The sequence below is a fragment of the Malania oleifera genome, chromosome 6, assembly GCF_029873635.1.
Source record: "Malania oleifera isolate guangnan ecotype guangnan chromosome 6, ASM2987363v1, whole genome shotgun sequence".
Lineage (NCBI taxonomy): Eukaryota > Viridiplantae > Streptophyta > Magnoliopsida > Santalales > Ximeniaceae > Malania > Malania oleifera.
In genome coordinates, this window is record NC_080422.1 from 26,628,682 (window position 1) to 26,640,687 (window position 12,006).

Consider the following 12,006-nt stretch of genomic DNA (forward strand, 5'->3'; position numbering starts at 1 on the left):
CCTCAATGCATTAGGAAAAACTTACACCACTTATGAAATGATTAGAAAAATTCTTAGAGGGCTGCCACATATATGGGAACCAAAAGCCACAGTAGTAACCGAAGGAAGAAATTTGAAAAATACCTCCTTAGATGAACTTAAAGGTTCTCTCCTCACATATGAAATGGCAATGAATGAAAGAAGTGGAAAAACTACAACCCAAGAATCTATAGCGTTCAAAGTTTTAAAAGAAAACTCTAGTGGTGAAGATGAAGAGGATGAACTAACTTTCATATCTAAGAAACTTGCACGAATACTAAGAAGGAAAAATAAATTCAAAAGAAGAATCCAAAACTTAGAATCAGATGAAGGAGAAACCAATACAAAGAAATAAAAAAATAAAATCCCCACATGTTATAATTGCAAGACGGATGGACACATAAAGCCGGAATGTCCACTACTTAAGAAAGATTCCAAAAAGAAAAAAAAAAAGGCAATGAAAGTCACTACTTGGGACAATATGAGTACAAGTAGTTCTGATAATGAACCAAGTAACCAAGAGGTTGCTTGATATATGGCTTGGGACGATGAGGAAAGTTCCTCATCCAAATCCTTAAATAGTTCTTGTGATGATTCAGCAGAAGAATCCAATGATGAGTGTATGCCATTTTATGAGGAAATTCAAAATGATTTATTCAAGGTACATAAGAAGTTAGTTAATATGACTAAACGATGCATATCATTGAAAAACAAGAATGAAGGAGTTATGAAAGATTTAGAATCCCTTAAACTTGCAGAAAGAGAAAAAGATTGAAAAATTAAGAAAATAGAAAATAAGAATGAAGTTGTGATAAAAGATTTAGAATCTAAAATCTTGCTGAAAAAGAAAAAGATTTGAAAATCAAGAGATTAGAAAGCAAGAATGAAAAGTTTATGAAAGAACTAGAAGCCTTAATATCCCAATCCTCTATGGAAAGTGAGAAAGATCTATATATTTCTAAATTAGAGAATAAAATCAGCAAAACATCTCAAAATCAAGAAAAGGGCAAAAGTATACAAAATTCAAAAATATATGATCTTAAGAAAGAAATTGAGGATCGAGTCAAAATCATTTACAATTTCATTAAAGGGAAAATTTTTTTTTATAAAATGATTGACTCACAAAGAATGTCTTTAAATAAAAAAGGCATAGGATTCAATGGAATTGAATCCTATTCCAACCCTTTCCAGTAAAATACACATCGGTATATCACAATTCATTATGTTCATTATTTCAAATCTCATATCATCACAATTCAGTATATAAACATAACTAGGTTTCCCTTATCTTTATTTATGCATAAAACATTTCAACATATATATATACACACACACATATATATTGTCACAATCCCAGTACACAATATTATTCACATTCCTCATGCCACACAATTTCGTCTGATATTCACAATACAATATTCACAGGGAAAATATCATAATTTTATTTTTACATATTTACTCAACTAGTAATTTCAAAAATAATTGTTATAATTTATTCCTTTTACCTGCTTACTAAGAGGCCTACTAAAAATCTCTAAACCCTTGCCCGCGGTGCATGGAGCTCAAAATCCTAAAATCACATTTTCTTCAATTCAATCAACTTAGCTCCAAAATTACAATTATTTTTAACATTTGTTTGGCTCACATGCTCCCATTAACCAATTAAATTCTAAAAATGTGGGTTTGATTCGCTTCCCATATTTAAATTTAATTTCTAACATATTAAAAATACCATTATGATCATATCCCTGTAGTTTAATCTAATTCCAAAATATTCTCCAAAATTTTCATTTAATCAATTCCCTACAATTTAACTTAATCCCAAAAATCTGATATAATCAAATACTGCAATTTAATAATCACCTATTATAATTTAATCGGTTGATTTTCTAAAATAATTGACATAATTTGTACTCCCCACCTTAACCTTGTAATGGTGCCTAGGATCCCCAAATCAAAAATCTGCTCCAACTAACATGACGAGGATCAAACTTAAGACCCTATGGTGGTGTCCTATCATCAATTTAGTTAGAAATTTGAGAGAAATTGAGGAGAGAGAGAGAGAGAGAGAGAGAGAGGGGGGGGGGAGATGACCTTATCTCAGGAGTGGTACCTACGACGCTCCTACGACAAATCCACTCTAGTTAAAATGTCGGTGGCGGAGAATGGAACTCAGGGGTATTTTTCGTTCTTTGATCGACACACGTTTGGTTGAGGAAATTGAGGAGAGAGAGTGAGAGAGAGAGGGAAGGTGTGAGGGGAGAGAAGGAGAGTTGGGACGGAGAGAGAGAGAGTGCTAGAGAGATTTGGCGAGAATCATGCAGGGGGGCATTCTCTGATTTCAATTAAATTGAACTTTACTTTAATATATATTATAATAATATTATATTATATTAATATATTAATATATTATATTATTTAATTAATAATAATTTAATTAATTATTTTTATTTTTATTTTTTACATTTCCATACATATTATTTTTGGGGTCATTACATTCTCCCCTTCTTATAAAAATTTCATCCTCTAAATTTGTTAATTACCACCCAAGTAAAATCCATCATTAACCTAACAAGTTTTTAGTTAATTTTTTAAACAACTCTATTAGAATTGGTAACTAACCTAAGTCGTTGGATTATACATCTTGTCCTAATACACTTTACTAAAGCACCAATACTCAATAACTTCAATTTTCATCTCCAGTCTTCCAAAGATCTAATACCGACATAACCTTAGAAGAATCAACAGATAACTATCTTTGATTATGACATGACTCAAAAATTTTGTATTAGTTGTCTAGAACCCACATTTCCTATTTAGCATATAACTGATGCTCTCATAATATTTGTAAAATTATTCACAAATGTTGTTCATGCTCTTCTTGAGTCTTTGAATACCCCAAAAATCATCCATAAAATTGTAATGAATTGATCCAAGTATGGTTGAATAACTTGATTCATTATATCTATGAAAATGTAAGGTGCATTGGTAACCCCAATTGGTAACACAAGAAACTAATAGCGATCTTACTATGTACTCAAATCTGTCTTTGAGATGTGTAATTCCCAAATCTTAATTAATGATAATTTAATTGCAAATCAACCTTAAAAAATTTTGGGATTTTACCAATTAATCAAATAATCCACCAATCCCTAGAAGTCGATACCAATTTTTTTTTTTTTAATGTAACGTGATTCAACTTCCAATAATTAATGCATAGTCTCAAGGCCCCATTATGTTTCTTAATGAATAACACAGGTGCAACCTATGATGATATACTAGGTCGAACAAATTCCTTGTCGAGGAAATCTTCTAGTTGCACCCTAGGTTGCCTTAGTCCAATTACTGTCTTTTTATATGAAGCAGTCGACATAGGCTCCGCTTCTAGCGCCAAATCAATATTAAATTTAGTCTCTTCTTGGAGGTAACCCTGATAAATCATCTGGGAAGAATATTTAAAAATTCATCACCTATGAGTAAAGGAGTTTGGAATTTGTTAACTTGTATATTTCTTTCATTGCTGTTACAACCCCAGACATGTTGTAATAACCCAAGAAACTAATCGGGGCCTTATCAACAAACACAAGGGATTTGTCAACGAGAGTACATGAGGATCTCGTCGACGAGAAGATACCGAGAAGGAGTTTTTGGCAATCTGAAATTCGTCGACGAGGGAACAAATTCATCAGCAAACTTCTTCAGGGACTCATTGACGAGATGACGTGTCTTGTCAACGAACCCGATGCTATAAATAGCAAAAACCTGGATTTTTGGCATTATTTTGGTGCAGGAAATCCTCTTTCTCTCTCTAGAATGTCCCTCTCCCCTTCTCTCTTCGATCCTGGCTCCATTTCTCTCCGGATCGACGATCTGAGGTCACCACGATGCTCCTGGGAAAGTTCTCTACAAATCTACCAGAGTGGATCGTTGGTGGGAGTGATACAAATTCCATCCCAACTTCAGGGTAAGGCATTTTGTTCAGTATTTGCCTTTCCTATAGTTATATAAAATGTTGTACATAGAAAAATAGTGATGTTTTATTCTGAGAGATGTTGTTTTCAGGGTGTTGAGTGGGAAACCCTGCGGGTGTAGGACCAAGCATAGTAAGGGGCTTTCGCAAAAATCAGGTAAAAGAAATATGTTATGCTAGGAGTTTTAACCATGTTATCAAAGATTTTATGTATATACATGTCTACCAATTTATTATTTAGTTTTTACAGAATAAGTGTTTTTAATGTTTGTGTGGCCTGAGTAGATATTTACCTGATATAGAATTTATACAATTTTTCCAACATTTCATGTTATACAGTATACACAGATATAGAAAGTTATACACAGATAATTATCAGACAAATATTACAGATTTTATTCAGTTCAGTATATTACAGTATCTACAAAATGCCATGTTTCCTAATGCTATAACAGTCAGATTATACAGACAAATTATACAATTATAGCATCCAGATGCTATAGTTATATTATCTACATATTACAGTATTTTCAGTACAAAATTATAGTGTTATGGTTATTTTGGAAACATGATGAAAACAGGTAAAGATAATTATAGTATATATATTTATATAGTATCAGATCCCTGGGAAAATAGTATAGACAGCTATAGTTTACAGAGCACGGTACCGTTGCTATTTACATAACAGAGTGCAACCACATATCTCAAATAATGTGTGGGTACCATCAACCGCGCTCAGAGTGGACACAACTCCCCAATTTCTGGGTTGAGGGGGCCTAGTTTGACGAGGTAGCAATCCAGTTCTATGCCTAGGAGAGGATGCAATTTGGCCAGGCTAAGGTAGTGTAGAGTACAGTGACTTACCTGGTAGGCCAACCAGAGTTAAGTCCCACCTACAGGCCACACAACCCTGTCATAAGGGGTCAAATCATGACATACAGATTTTCAAGGAAAAAACACTGTTATATATTTATGTATACATCATTTTATAAATATAGTATGATATTAGCAATATGAAAAATAGAAAGTTCAGATGATACAATTATATTTTAAGCTACGATAAATGTAAGATATATCTTTACTAATTTGCCAGCTTATACAGTTTCAAATGTTATTATTATAGTTATGCAACTTGGTCACCACACACTAGTAATAACATATTTCCACTTACTAAGCGTCGACTCATCCCATACTTTAATATTTTTCAGTTGAACTAGTTAGGCAAGTTGATTAGGCTCGCAGATAGAATGGCCCCTTGTTTGCCCTGTGTTAGGGTAAGTGTGTACAGAGGGATGATTTTTTTAGGGAAATGGAATTGGCGTATGTAACTATGACATGAGAAATACCGAATTCTGATATTGTATGTACATATATGTCGTTATGAGATATATGTTTTTCGCAGCGTAGGTGTGCCCATTATATATAGATATACTTCAGTGCCTATCTGAGGCCTGAGTGATTATAGCAGGAATATCAGAGTAATTTATTTATTTAAAAAAATGGTGAAATTTTTGGGTCGTTACATTGTGGTATTAGAGCCTAGGTTGCTAGGCTCTGTAGACTCTAGAGTGCAGCGGAAAACAATCCCAGAATTTAGAAATGTAATTTTAAAAAGAGTGGCATAGTGAGTTAGTGAAAGTGATGCTGGAGAAATTACAAAGAGAATTAAGGGTTTGTTTTGCGGTTTGGAGGTAGAGTTTTGGGGTGGTTTCTGTGATTTTCCTGAGGTGACGATTCCAGGAAAACCATAGTAAACTATCGATGATTTCTATTTTCATGCAATAGGGCTCAACCTTAAAATGGTAATGAGAGAGCAGGAGTATTTTAGTTAGTATAGTATTGTAGGATTCGAATACTCAGACAATTTGGTAATATTGCAGGATGGACCCAAGAGGTAGTAGCGCTCACGCTAGTGGTGATGACGGAGCGGGTCCATCTGGCATAGGAGGCGGGGATTCAGATGCTGTGCTACACAGTGTGGCTCAGCAAGTTATGACTGAGATAGAACGTAGTTCTAGAGAGTAGGGAAGTCCATCTCCACCTCAAGGATGTACTATAGAGAAATTTATGAAAATGAACCCGTCGGCATTTTCAGGAGCGGTTGACCCTGTAGTTGCGGAGAACTTGATGCAAGAGGTAGAGAAGATTCTGAAAGTACTTCACTGCATTGATGAGCAAAGGGTCCTATACGCTACATATAAATTGGCAGGGGAGGTCGAGAGATGGTGGATGACCACTAGACTATTAGAGGAGTAGAGGATGATTCTAGTGTCAAAGACCTGGGCTCGATTCAGGGATGTATTCTTTGATAGATACTATCTTGCCTCAGTCAGAGAGGCTCGAGTACAGGAGTTTCTAAGCTTGTCCTAGGGATTATTGACCGTTCAGAAGTACGCGGTGAAATTTATTGAGTTATTGCATTTCTGCCCTTATATCGTTCCAGATGAAGTTAAGAAGGCTAGAATGTTCGAGAGAAACCTGAGGCGTGATATTTACAAACAAGTGGCAGCATTGAGGATACAAGATTTTTCAGAATTGGTTGATCGGGCTATTATAGTAGAGGAGAGTTTGCCGAAAGAGACTGAGATATAGAGCCAGAAGAAGAGGACCGCACCCTCGAGTTTTCAGGTGGGTCCCAGCTGAGGCTCTTGGAGAGGAGGAAGATCTGGCGGGGGTCAGAGGTAAATGGTAGAGCACGATGGATCTCAGGGTGGACAGCCTCTTGCCACTTGTCCCAGATGTGGACGGAGACACCCAGGTGAGTACCAACTGGGGGAGAATGTCTGTTATACCTGTGGGAGGCCTGGCCATATGACTCGATCATGCTAGATGATGTAGAATTGTGTACCAGCTCCCAGACCATTTCGAGGTGGATACCAGGCACCCCGTGGAGGTCAGCAGAGGAATACTACGTCGACGAGAGTCTATGCATTGACACTAGGTGATGCTGAGATGGCCGGAGACGTAGTCACAGGTACCCTTATTGCTTTACCATATAAAGTTATTATTTTATTTGATACATGTGCCACTCATTCCTTTATATCAGCGGGATATGTAAGAATAATTGGGGTAGAGACATAGCTATTAGATGTAGAACTATTTGTGGGAACACCGACGGGATCTATAGTAAGATGTAGAAAGGTGCTTCAGAATTTCCTAATAAGTATTCAGGAGAGAGTACTACCAGCTGATCTCATGGTCCTAGATATGCAAGGGTTTGATGTGATACTGGGTATGGATTGGCTAGCTACTTTTCCAGCATAGATTGTCATCAAAAAGAGGTGATTTTCAGACCCTTGGGTGAGCAAGAATACCGATTTGTGGGTTCACGTGTGCGCGCCTCGCCACAGCTGGTGTCGGCTATTCACGTGAGGAAACTGCTACAAGGTGGTTACCAGGGGTATGTTGCATACATAAAAGAACTACCAAAAGAAGAATTAAAACAAGCTGATATACTAGTGGTGAGAGAACATAAGATTGGTTGTAGTGGTTTATGCTTTAAAGATCTGGAGGCATTATTTATATGGTGGGAAGTGCGAAATTTTCACAGATCACAAAAGTTTAAAATATTTCATTACCCAGAAAGAACTAAATATGAGGCAAAGAAGGTGGTTGGAACTCATTAAGGACTATGACTACACTATTAGTTACAACCCAGGGAAAGCCAATGTGGTAGCAGATGCTCTGAGCGAGAAATCAGTGGGATCAGCGCTGGCAACAATGGAAGTTCAACATCCAATCCTGATGGATCTGGAAAGACTTGGTGTGGAGTTGGTAGAGGATGATCCACAGGCATAAATCACCAGCCTGGTTGTGCAGCCCACGCTATATGAAAAGATTAAGGCCGCTCAGAGTGATGACGTAGAATTAATAGAGGTTATGGTTAAAGTGCAGGAAGGTCAGGGAGAGGAGTTCAATATCTCTGATGACGGAGCTTTGAGGTTTCCCACCAGATTGTGTGCGCCTGTAGATGATGGTATTAAAAGAATGATTTTATAGGAAGCTCACAGATCACTATACACAGCTCATCCTGCCAATACTAAAATGTACATGGATTTGCGAGAGTATTTCTAGTGGAGTGGAATGAAGAGGGAAATTTTTGAATTTGTACAACAGTGTTTGACATGCCAGCAGGTTAAGGCTGAGTACTAGAGACCAGAAGGACAGCTACAGCCACTATTCATTCCAGAGTGGAAATGGGATCACGCCTCTATGGATTTCGTTACTGGGTTACCACCAGTTCGACAGGGATTGAATGCAATTTGGGTGATTGTTGACTGTCTGACGAAGACCGCCCATTTCATCCCTATTAAAGTATATTATTCCATGAACATATTAGCAGAAATATATGTTTAGGAAATAGTTTGCGTCTATGAAGTACCACTATCCATAGTCTCAGACCGAGATCCTCGGTTTACCTCACAATTTTGGAAAAGTTTTCAGGAGGCTATAGGTACACAGTTAGCATTCGGCACTGCTTTTCAGCCCCAAACAGATGAACAGTCTGAGAGGATGATTCAAACATTAGAGGATATGCTTTGTGCTTTTGTGCTTGATTTTGGGGGTAGTTGGACCCAATTTATGCCGTTAGTCGAGTTTGCTTATAATAAGAGCTATCAGGCTAGCATCGACATGACACCTTACGAGGTCGTTCTCCTCTGTTCTGGGACGAAGTAAGAGAAAGATGAGTTTTAGGTCCACAGATAGTGTAGCAGGTTTATGATAGGGTCTAACTAATTAAAGAAAGAATCAGTACCGCTCTAAGTCAGCAAAAAAGCTACACGGACACTTGCCACCGAGAATTAGAATTTGATGTGGGGGATCAAGTATTTTTTAAGATAGCTCTCCTAAAAGGAGTTATGAGGTTTAGGAAGAAGGGCAAGTTGAGCCCTAGGTATATTGACCCTTTAAAGATACTAGAGAGAGTGGGTTCAGTTGCCTATAGGCTAGCTTTGCTCTAGCTTTGTCTAGAATACATGACGTGTTTCATGTTGCTATGTTAAGGAAATACGTCCCAAACCTATCCCACATAATCAGCTATGTAGAGATAGAGCTTAAAGATTCACTAGCCTATAAGGAAGCACCAATACAGATCTTAGATCGGAAGACATAAGAATTGTGTACTAAAGAAATTTAGCTAATGAAAGTTTTGTGGAAGAACGATGCTATAAAAGAAACTTCATGGGAGCTTGAAGATGAAATTAGACAAAAGTACCCACATTTGTTTAGTGGGATATAGTAATAGTTTGTAAGTTCAAGAATAATAGTTTTATATTGCTTAATGTAAGATAATGAATGTATAGTTAAATTTTGTTTAGACTTTAGGATAGGTAGTATTTTGGTTTTGGGAGAATTTTCTTTTATAGTTGTAATCTCCCAAGACCTTGAATGTAACCCTGGTATTCCTCCGCCATAAGTGAGGGTAAGTAATGAAATAAGTAGATTATTTGCCTCTAGGGGATGGTAAATTGTATGGATGATGTTCAATGCAGATAGTAAATTTCGAGGATAAAATTTTATAAGGAGGGGAGAATGTAATAACCCAAGAAACTAATCAGGGCCTCGTCGACGAACATAGGGGATTCGTCAACGAGAGTACAGGAGGATCTCATCGACGAGGACACGTCTCGTCGATGAGAAGATACCGAGAGGGGGTTTTTGGCAATCTGAAATTCATTGACGAGGGTGCAAGTTCATCGAAAAACTTCTTCAAGGACTTGTCAACGAGATGATGTGTCTCGTCAACGAACCCGATGCTATAAATAGCTAAAACCTAGATTTTTGGCAGAATTTTGGCGCAGGAGAGCCTCTTTCTCTCTCTAAAACGTCCCTCTCCCCTTCTCTCTTTGATCCCAGCTCCATTTCTCGCCAGATCGACGATCTGAGGCCACCACGATACTCCTTGGAAAGTTCTCTGCAAATCTATTGCGTGGATCATTCGTGGGAGTGATACGAATTCCATCCCAACTTCAGGATAAGGCATTTTATTCAGTATTTATCTTTCTCATAGTTATTTAAATGTTGTACATAGAAAAATAGTGATATTTTATTTTGAGAGATGTTGTTTTCAAGGTGTTGAGTGGGAAACCCTATGGGTATAGGACCAGGCATAGTAAAGGGCTTTCACAAAAATTAGGTAAGAGAGATATGCTATGCTAGGAGTTTTAACCATGTTATCAAAGATTTTATGTATATACATGTATACCAATTTATTATTTAGTTTTTACATAATAAGAGTTTTTAATGTTTGTGTGGCCTGAGTAGATATTTACCTGATATAGAATTTATACAGTTTTTCCAATATTTCATGTTATACAGTATACACAAATATAGAAAGTTATACACAGATAATTATCAAACAAATATTATAGATTTTATTCAGTTTAGTATATTACAATATTTACAGAATGTCATATTTCCTAATGCCATAACACTCAGATTATACAGACAAATTATACAGTTATAGCATCCATATGCTACAGTTATATTATCCAGATATTACAGTATTTTTAGTACAGAATTATAGTGTTATGGTTATTTTGGAAACATGATGAAAATAGTAAAGATAATTATAGTATATATATTTATACAGTATCAGATCCTTGAAAAAATTATACAGACAGATACAGTTTACAGAACACGGTACAGTTGCTATTTACATAACAGAGTGCAACCACATATCTCAGATAGTGTGTTAGTACCGTCAACTGCGCTCAGAGTGGATGTGGCTCCCCAATTTCTGGGTTGAGGGGGCCCGGTTTGACAAGGTAGCAGTCCAATTCCGTGCCTAGGAGAGGATGCAGTTTGGCCGGGCTGAGCTAGTGTAGAGTGAAGTGACTTACCTGGTAGGCCAACTAAAGTTAAGTCCCGCCTACGGGTCGCACAACCCTATCATGAGGGGTCAAATCATGACATACATTCAGGAAAAAAAAACACTGTTATATATTTATGTAAACAACATTTTATAAATATAGTATGATATTAGCAGTATGAAAAATAGAAAGTTCAGATGATACTGTTGTATTTTAAGCTACGATGAATGTAAGATATATCTTTACTGATTTGCCAACTTATACAGTTTCAAATGTTATTATTATAGTTATGCAACTTGGTCACCACACACTAATAATAGCATATTTCCACTTACTGAGCGTCAACTCATCCCATACTTTAATATTTTCAGGTGAACTAGTTAGGCGAGTTGATCAGGCTTGCAGAGAGAGTAGCCCTTTGTTTGTCCTGTGTTAGGGTAAGTGTGTACAGAGGGTTGATTTTTTTTGGGGAAATGGAACTGGTGTATGTAACTACGACATGAGAAATACTGAATTCTGGTATTGTATGTATATATATATATATACATATGTGGTTATGTGATATATGTTTTCCGCTGCATAGGTGTGCTCATTACATACAGATATACTTCAGTTCCTATCTGAGGCGTGAGGGATTATAGCAAGAATTTGAGAGTAATTTTATATTTTTAAAAAAATGGTGAAATTTTTGGGTCATTACACATGTGCCCAAATTCTATCCTTTCACAAGCTCCCAAGATATCAAATATGAGAGCTTATTAGTTGGAAGGAAACCATCACTCCATTTGGATATCTGAGTACTACTTTCTTTTGAACACAATCAACTAGGTGTATGATAAATAGGTAACCACCAATGGTTAGCCTCATCTTTAAACAGATTACTTGCAATGATGACTCATACCCATCAAGGACCATACTTACTGGGACATCTCAGACCAGGATGTGTAATCATTTTCCTGTCAGATCAAATGTATAAAAGGCACTTCAAAATTCTCATTATAACTTTGTAGTTCGTTTCAGTAAAAATTATATGAGCTTCTAAACATTCCCCAAAATTCTAATAATCCAATTCCTTTTCAATTCCAAACTAATGCATAGGCTTATACTTTTAAATCAGTGTAAAGTATCATTTTCCTACTAAATTGGCTCCTAGATTTTTTTTTTCTTACTTTAAACAGTTTTTAAGGCTCAACTTCTAACCTATGG